General features: G+C 40.3%; 1 long non-coding RNA gene across 2 annotated transcripts; it reads left to right on the forward strand.

Annotated features, from left to right (window-relative positions):
• Positions 1–2,874: 2,874 nt before the first annotated feature.
• On the forward strand, positions 2,875–6,806 carry LOC308594655. Of its 2 annotated transcripts, none has more exons than XR_014011528.1 (3): positions 2,875–3,196; positions 5,275–5,432; positions 5,600–6,806. It is a non-coding gene; the product is annotated as an uncharacterized lncRNA (long non-coding RNA). The 2 variants fall into 2 exon arrangements; XR_014011529.1 differs by lacking the exon at positions 2,875–3,196 and adding an exon at positions 4,942–5,150 and having other exon boundaries at positions 5,262–5,432.
• Positions 6,807–7,780: the final 974 nt, after the last annotated feature.

The raw sequence follows: 7,780 nt of genomic DNA on the forward strand, positions 1-7,780 counted from the left end.
GGTATTTTTCCCTTTTCCACCAGTGGATTTAAAGTCTGCCTACAAATCTTCTACTTTCACTCTTTGCATCTTCAAAGTCATGATGGGCACTGTGTCAAAGGAGGGAGGAAGCGCAAGTCGATCCATTTTAAAATAAAAGAACATCAGCATCTGTCAGTGAGGATTTATAAGCAGGCCTAACAGGTAAACAAAATGTACCGGTCACTTTGAAAGATAATGCTATTTAATTGTGATCCTGTGCAGGCTGTTTCTGGAGAGCCTGTAATCGGCAACATCCCATCTAAACAAAGTGTTATCTTTGTTTACTATACTTATCTTGTTCGTTAATTGATCCAGTGTCTCAGTGAACAACACTCCAATTAAAGCCTTTTACCTATAATTTGTTTAGCTCAGATTAAGACGCAAAAGACAGCTGGGGAAAGCAGCACCAGAACTCACTGCTGCGCATCCTGGTGATGTCAGGAGATTCATTACCAAAGCATCTGTTGCATGGTAATTTTGCAGAGCATCAGATTATTTGCTCATTTCAATTACTTACACATCCAAAAAAATGTTATGTGAATTGAGCATAAGGAAATAAATAAAATAAAATAAAATAAAAAAGGGGTGGGGGTGGGGAGAGACACCTCAAATACAATAACTATAACAGTTCCAGTATTCCTTGATGCAAAACTCTTCACAAGCAGGTCAAAGTGCTTTGGAATAAAACAATACCCCTTCTCCAGGAACTTCAGAAATTCTTAAAATTAAAAATGCCTTGTTCTTAAAATATAAGCAACTCAGGAACCAGCTTGAAAAGGTTGTAGAGGAATTGTTAATTAACGCTGCGGTGTAAACCATAGAGCCCTGGGCTTGCCGACTGGAAGGTCTGCGCTTTGAATCCCCGCAATGACGGGATGAGCTCCCATTGCTCTGTCCCTGCTCCTGCCAACCTAGCAGTTTGAAAGCACGTCAAAGTGCAAGTAGATAAGGTCTGGAGAGAAGGTAAATGGCATTTCCATGCACTGCTCTGGTTTCGCCAGAAGCGGCTTAGTCATGCTGGCCACATGACCCGGAAAAACTGTCTGCGGACAAATGCTGGCTCCCTCGGCCAGTAAAGCGAGATGAGCACTGCAACCCCAGAGTCGTCCGCAACTGGACCTGTCAGGGGTCCTTTACCTTTACCTTTAAGATGATATTACCATTACAATTCAAGCACCTGAAGGGGCGTTCTACTCCAAAATGTGTTGAGCTACTCTGAAGAGTTTTCTATCCATGAGTGAAACTATGGAATTAAGTTGGGAATCAGTGAGCAAAACCATTCCCTGCGAAGCCTGTGCTCTTTTTCATAGGAACCAACTCCTGGACCTAGAGGCTGAGGGGTCTCTTCACCCTCCCCAATAAAATATTTGAGGGGGCTGCCCCCCCCCGTTGATGACCATTGCTATTCAAATGGTGTGTGTGCACTGTGACACCAATCTGGGAGGGGTAGCTAATGCAGCAGAAGACAGAATCAGGATTCAAGATGACCTTAACAGATTGGAGAACTGGGCCCAAACTAACAAAACGAATTTCAATAGCAGCAAATGTAAAGTTCTGCACTTAGGCAGAACCCTAACTTCTTCAGCTGGTAGAATCCTCCTACAGAAGCAGCCAAGGTAAGGGTAAGCTATGGGGGGGGGGGGAACCAACAGCCAGGGAGGGATTCCATAAATTGAGGGCCCTGGAGCATCTGGTGCCTTCACCAGGCAGATTTTGGTAAGTGCTTTTACCCTGAAATGTCTGTTTTCGAGACCTGTCCATTTTCTGTGAGTGCAATTTGTTTAAACTCTTTTTAGTACTGAATTTTAATAGTTGCAATCCACTCTGGGATCTGCGCTGGTAAAGGGCAGGTAATTAATAATAATAAAGGTGATTAATAATAATAAATCTAGTTACGATGCCATATGGAAGAAAAAAGGGATGGCTTTTGGTTGCCTTTTTGCGCCTGCTGTTAAGCCTGATAGTAATGTCATTGAAACCTTAAGTTCTGTCTGTGCTTAGACTGACCACTGCACGTCTATAGTGTGACAATCTCACATGGTAAGTCACGTCGGAGAAAATGTTTCTATCTCACAAAGTGGTTGTGCAAAAACTTGTAAGTTAGATAAAGTCTCCTTAGGCCTTGTGAACTGCAGGATCAGTCCTTTGCTCTTGCAAAGGTATCTCATTTGTACTTGGGCTTGACTTTTAGGTGTTTGTTGTTGTGATGCTAGAAATTTTTAAGGGAACAGAAATGTCTCGGTTTGTGACTGTTTTGCCTGTAACCTAGAAATGATAAAACCTGTCTGTCTGGTAGGATCATGATGATGCTGTATCTAAAGGTATAACTACTTAAACAAGGTTAGAACAGAGTCCCCAAAATAATTTAAATTCATTTCTCAATCGCATTTACATTCTCTTTTCAAACATCCTCTTAGGAAAATGGTCCCTAAACTACGCGCTTAGAGAAACACACACACACCCTTTAACTGTTCTTGTTATTGTTTGTGACTCCTTATTATCCACACCCAGGAATTCTTTGGGTCTCATTAATACGAAAGACAGCCTTCTTTAGCCCCTGTCTTTTAAAACTGTCAGATAATTACACAGTTGGCTTTAGAGTTTAACTTGTCAAAGGAGTTTTCATTACTTTGTTCCTTTTGGGCAACCTGTCCTATTGTGTTCCTGGAACACTAAACAGAACCTATATTAACTGTCAGTTAATTATACACCATTTTTTCCTTCAGCTTTTACCAGTCAAAGGGGCAGGTAGGCTGCAATCCTATCATCTCAATCACTGTCTTTTGCCACAAAAGAATCAATAAAGATGAGTCACATAGTGTCACCTAGCGTCTGATACTCAAAGCCACCCATTCCTAATTGCCTTTAGAGATGAATGATAATGAAAACTTTGAAGTGATAATCAGTCTAATGAGTGGTCTTGCTGAGAGGGCAGATCATGTGTCAGTAGAGTTTGCAGATGCTTAAAGGCAAACAAAGCCCACTTTCCTTTTAGAGCTGAGAAGACCCTGGCGAGTCTGGTACCCAGAGCTGGCCTGCACAATGACGGAGACTGGCTCTCAGCGGGATGCTGAAGCCTGCGGATCACAACTGACTCCATCCATCTTGCTCTTTGCCTTTTAATCAACCCAGTCAGAGCGAACTCTCTTGGATCTTGTAGCAGCGTAAGTCTATAGTCTTAACACGGGTTGTTTGGATCAGAACGAGAAGCATGGCAACACATTCCTTCTCTTTGGAAAATGTTTGATTTAAGCAGTGGCAGAAACTTCATAGGCAACGTTTGGGAAGCCTAGCTAACAGTTGTGGCCTTAAATGCAGGAGAGCAGGGCAGCTACACGACAATAGAGAGACAATAAAAGGTCGTTCAAACAGCAATGAAAACCAACATCAGCACAAAAAACAAAGGCGGTGTTTGGTTTGCTAATAAGAGGCTGAGGGGCTTTGTGTCACAATGCCTGAAATGTGTCTTCATTGCCGTGGGTCATATATTTCCTTTTCATTTTCTTCTGTTTATGAATGGAAAGAAAGGAAGTTTGAGAAGGCTGCTTCTAAAAGTTTGAAGTAAGACTATAAAAAGAACAATGAAAATATTTGGAAGTGTTATATACAGATTGCAAGTTCCTTTACCTTGGGATGCTCTTTAGTAAAAGAGAGGAAACTAGTTCAATTTCTGTCTTAGTTGCCAAAACATATTGGGATAGTCTTGGACTTTAAGTCAACAATTCATCATGAACTAAAGTACTGTAATAAGAAGTTTTAAAAGCAACTCTATTCAAAGAAAAGTCCTACTGAGTTTACTGGGATTCGCTTCCCATGATTTCAGCCTAACACTTACACAGGCTCACTGCTTTGAGGCACTTTTTTGTCCAGTTCCATGTGGAACCCATTCTTGGTAATGGCTTCCCCATTTATGTATTAGGAAAAGGAATGTCACATATATTATTTCGTATGGTTTTCGGCTCAGCCTTCAAACTGACTGACAGTGTAAACACCCCTGAATTTCTTTAGCTGCAGTGATGAAACCAGTGGTGTCATCGCCAGAGGCCTTCTGGAGAAAGTCCATTTGAGCCATAATATCAATGTTTGGCTGATGGGATTAATCAGTTCATGTTAACACAGTGATTATCATAAAGTAAAGGGGGAACATTTCAAAAGAATAATCCAGTCTGAGAAAGTGAAGCAAAATCATTTGTGCTTCCAGAGAGGTCATGGTTGAATTATCACAAAACTCTCTTTATTCAAAGCAGATGCTTATTATGATAAATTTAGTGTGAAAAGTGAAGCAAAATGCATATAAAAGACATTGTCTCCTCGATTATGTAATAAGAAACCACCTCATTATATATCCACCAAAGATGATTGTATTTTCCTAGGGGCTGTATAACTACAGTCTGCCAAAAGCCTCTCACAGTCCTCTTCCAATATTTTACATGAAATAGCATACTTCTGAGAATAAAGCCAAATGACCAGTAACAGAAGAATCTAAAATAAACATCATTTTAAAGACGCAAAAGACATTTCTTACTGTCTCCATCATGCATATTCTTCCTAATAAGAAACGTTATTGTTAATATACATGCATGAAGACATGTTCGTTTTGCTTTCTGTTCTTGAGACTATAAAGCACATAGCAGCCAGCCGAGAACATTTCCTTGTGCATTTTATAAAACACCTGCAATCCTATCAATGCGGTGCATTTTAGAAGCGCTATTAACGCAGCCCCACTTAGCTTCTTCTGCAGCCACAACTGAACCTTCTGAAAGGCTCCTGGCTGCCACCAAAAACAGCAGCCTTATTTTGCAGCAATACAAAACATATGACATGGTGCTGTTGCCCTGAGAATCTCTCCCCACCCCCAAAAGAGGCAGCCAATGAAGAGGAGTGCCCTGCCCGAAAAGCGCATCAGATGTTTCATATTATGTATGGGAGAAAGGAGAATCTGCGGTGCTCCTTTCTGTGGCAGTACCATGTCCTAGCCCTACCTTCAGCTGCACAACTATTTGTAAAAAGAAGTCTTACAGCCATTTTACTTTCCTTTGAGAAACAGTTCAGTAAATACCTGCCATTACCAGGAGGCTCAGATTCTTGGGCTCTCCTGCAGGTTTGCAAAAGCGCCTGCTTGGTTTTGGGTGAGTTTTTTGTTTTGTTTTAATGTATGCTTGCTTTTTGTTTTAGCGCCCTCCAGTGTCCCCGCAGGTGTACTGATGATTTCTTTTCTGCTTTGTTCAATTAATTTGAAGATCAGCAGTAGAGAGCATCACACACACCCCCCCACTTCTGTATGGCTTGCAAACTTTTGGAAGATTCCTGGAAAGAAAGTGAAGGCCGGATCCGCCAGAAAGTTCTCTTGCACCGGGAAAGAGCACAGGAGGAAGGCGAAGATGCGGGAGCCGGGAGGGTCCACTTCTCAGGTAAGCAATGGGGAAATTTGTCAGAAGAAAGTTGCAGCAGGGGCGGCATGGTGGCGGAGATTTCTCTGGTGCTGTGATAATCCCCTGAATAATTTTATATGGGGTTTAATTTTCTGATATTAAAAAAGAAAAACGCAGAAGGTTGATTTTCTTCCCCACCATTGCAGGAAATTTGCACCCTCAAGAAGCTGAGATTTTCACGGGCTGCTAAGAACTTTTTGGTTCATTGGATGTTTATGCGTAGGATTTCTTCTCAAATGTCGCTGATATAAAGAAGCCCAGGCTGTGATAAACTGATGGCTGAAGAGGACTTGAAGTTCCTGAGAAGGCAAAGGTGGCCATCATTTTAACAGTTGTACTTATTTTTGAGTGTATTGATTTAACTCCTGCATAAAATATGGTATAGGCAAAGAACAGAAGGGGAAAGATTTGAATATTTACTGTGTAATTGTATCATACTAAGGATATGTGTGCAATATTTTATTTGTATGGGACAAAAAGCTTACTTCCATCCCCTAATCTTGTAGCACCTGAAGGCAAACAAATTTATTATAGCATAAGCTTTTGTGGAATACTAAGGTAGATTTCCCTGGATGCACATAGCGAGTGGACATGCTTTAAAATGTGCTGTAAGATACAGCGTTGTGGCCATATGAGTAACCTACATATGAATTTTAGGATCCTGTTGCTTCAGTACAAATAGGGAGAAATTGGTCCTTGTGAGAGCTTGAACAGAAATAGATGAACTCATGGCAGTTACATCCTATGGTTAAGCATTTGAGTTAACAGGAGTAAAACTCATTCCTGATCCAGCCTTTGTGATCAACAACTTCTCTCAGTTTGCATTGCATCAAAAGGATTCTAAAATTCAGATATTATCTGTTAGCAACGTCTCCACTGTAAGTATGGGAAGCTGGTGAGTTTATTTATTCTGAACAAAAATTTGAGATATAAGCAAATATTATTCCTGTTTTTAACACAGATCATAGGTTTGAGAGACTGCTTCTATTTTAGAATAAATGTTTCTGTGATAATTCTACCCCTGCTAATAGTCTTCCTTTTTAGTTGCAACACCAGACATTAGAGCAAATGTAATATCAGCTAGGGGAGACTAAGACTGCATTGATTGATATGTAAAACTCAAATTAAAATTTTGATTATTTTATCCAGAAAAGCCAACACCGGAGCTGATAAAAGTTTTTAACACTTGTAAATGTGTACCACTGCCATCATCGCCATTATCATCCCACCACGATTTATCACAGATTTTGCTGGTGTTTACAGTGATAAAAAGGATTGCAAAACATGTATGAGGAGAGATAGCAGCGGGATAAAAAAAAAGTCTTGTTTCTCAATTCTCTTCATACTTAGAGCACAGACAGATAGTTCCCTCCCTCCCGGCCCACATTTCACTTTGGAAGTCTTCTGTGGCTTGACTGCACCTGGTATTCTAGGCAACCAGTCTTCCCAATAATCAGATACATTTCATAATAAATTTTGTAATCTGCTTATGCAGTTTTCTCTTGCTGAAACTTTCCATTATTCATTGTGGTGTTTACCTCTTCAGACAATACATGCTTTGGTATGACAATACTCATTAAACCCCTCGTGCTAATGACATCAAAACTTGGTTCCTGCTATCACTGTATCCGTCTATTTTCAGTTGGAAGGATATGTGAAACTGGACAGTTGGACAGTATCATCTTCTGCATTTTAAAAGAAGTAAGGACAAGGAAAAGGGTTTTTCTTGATATAAGCATTTCCGTGCAGCCAAATGCACACTGGAATGTGCACGGAAGTACAATTTCCACTGAAAGCCCTTCCTTGAGTTCTTAAAGTGCAGAACAGTTTCAAATGTGAATGATTTTTCCAGATTAAATTACAGGTAACAGCAGGATATCTTTTGGGGGAAAGGAACACAGCATTAAAAAAACAACAACAACACATGCAATCTTATGAGAATAATGGAAAGACTCCCTTATGGTAATACTTGGTAATACTTTTACTGCGTTTCTTTATATGCTTGTATATGATTAGTTTCATGAATATGTGACAGAAACTGAAAGCTATAGTCTGAAGAAATTGAGTGTTTAAAGCAAACTTTAAGAATTCTGGAAATCTGAGGTAGAAGAATGCGAAAGCAAATGCTTTGAAAGTACTCCATGACAGGACAAAGTAAACGGAAGTGTTAAATCTGGAGAGGGGCTGGAAAGAGGTGGGGAACCGAGGAGAAAGGAAATGTACAGCACAACTGTGTGCATGTTTACTTGGAAATAAGTCCCCATCTTCAACAGGACTTACTCCCAGAAAAGTGTGATAGGAGTGAGCTAGACCCATTTTTTGAGCTG

The sequence above is a fragment of the Podarcis bocagei genome, assembly GCF_964188305.1.
Source record: "Podarcis bocagei genome assembly, chromosome: 9".
Lineage (NCBI taxonomy): Eukaryota > Metazoa > Chordata > Lepidosauria > Squamata > Lacertidae > Podarcis > Podarcis bocagei.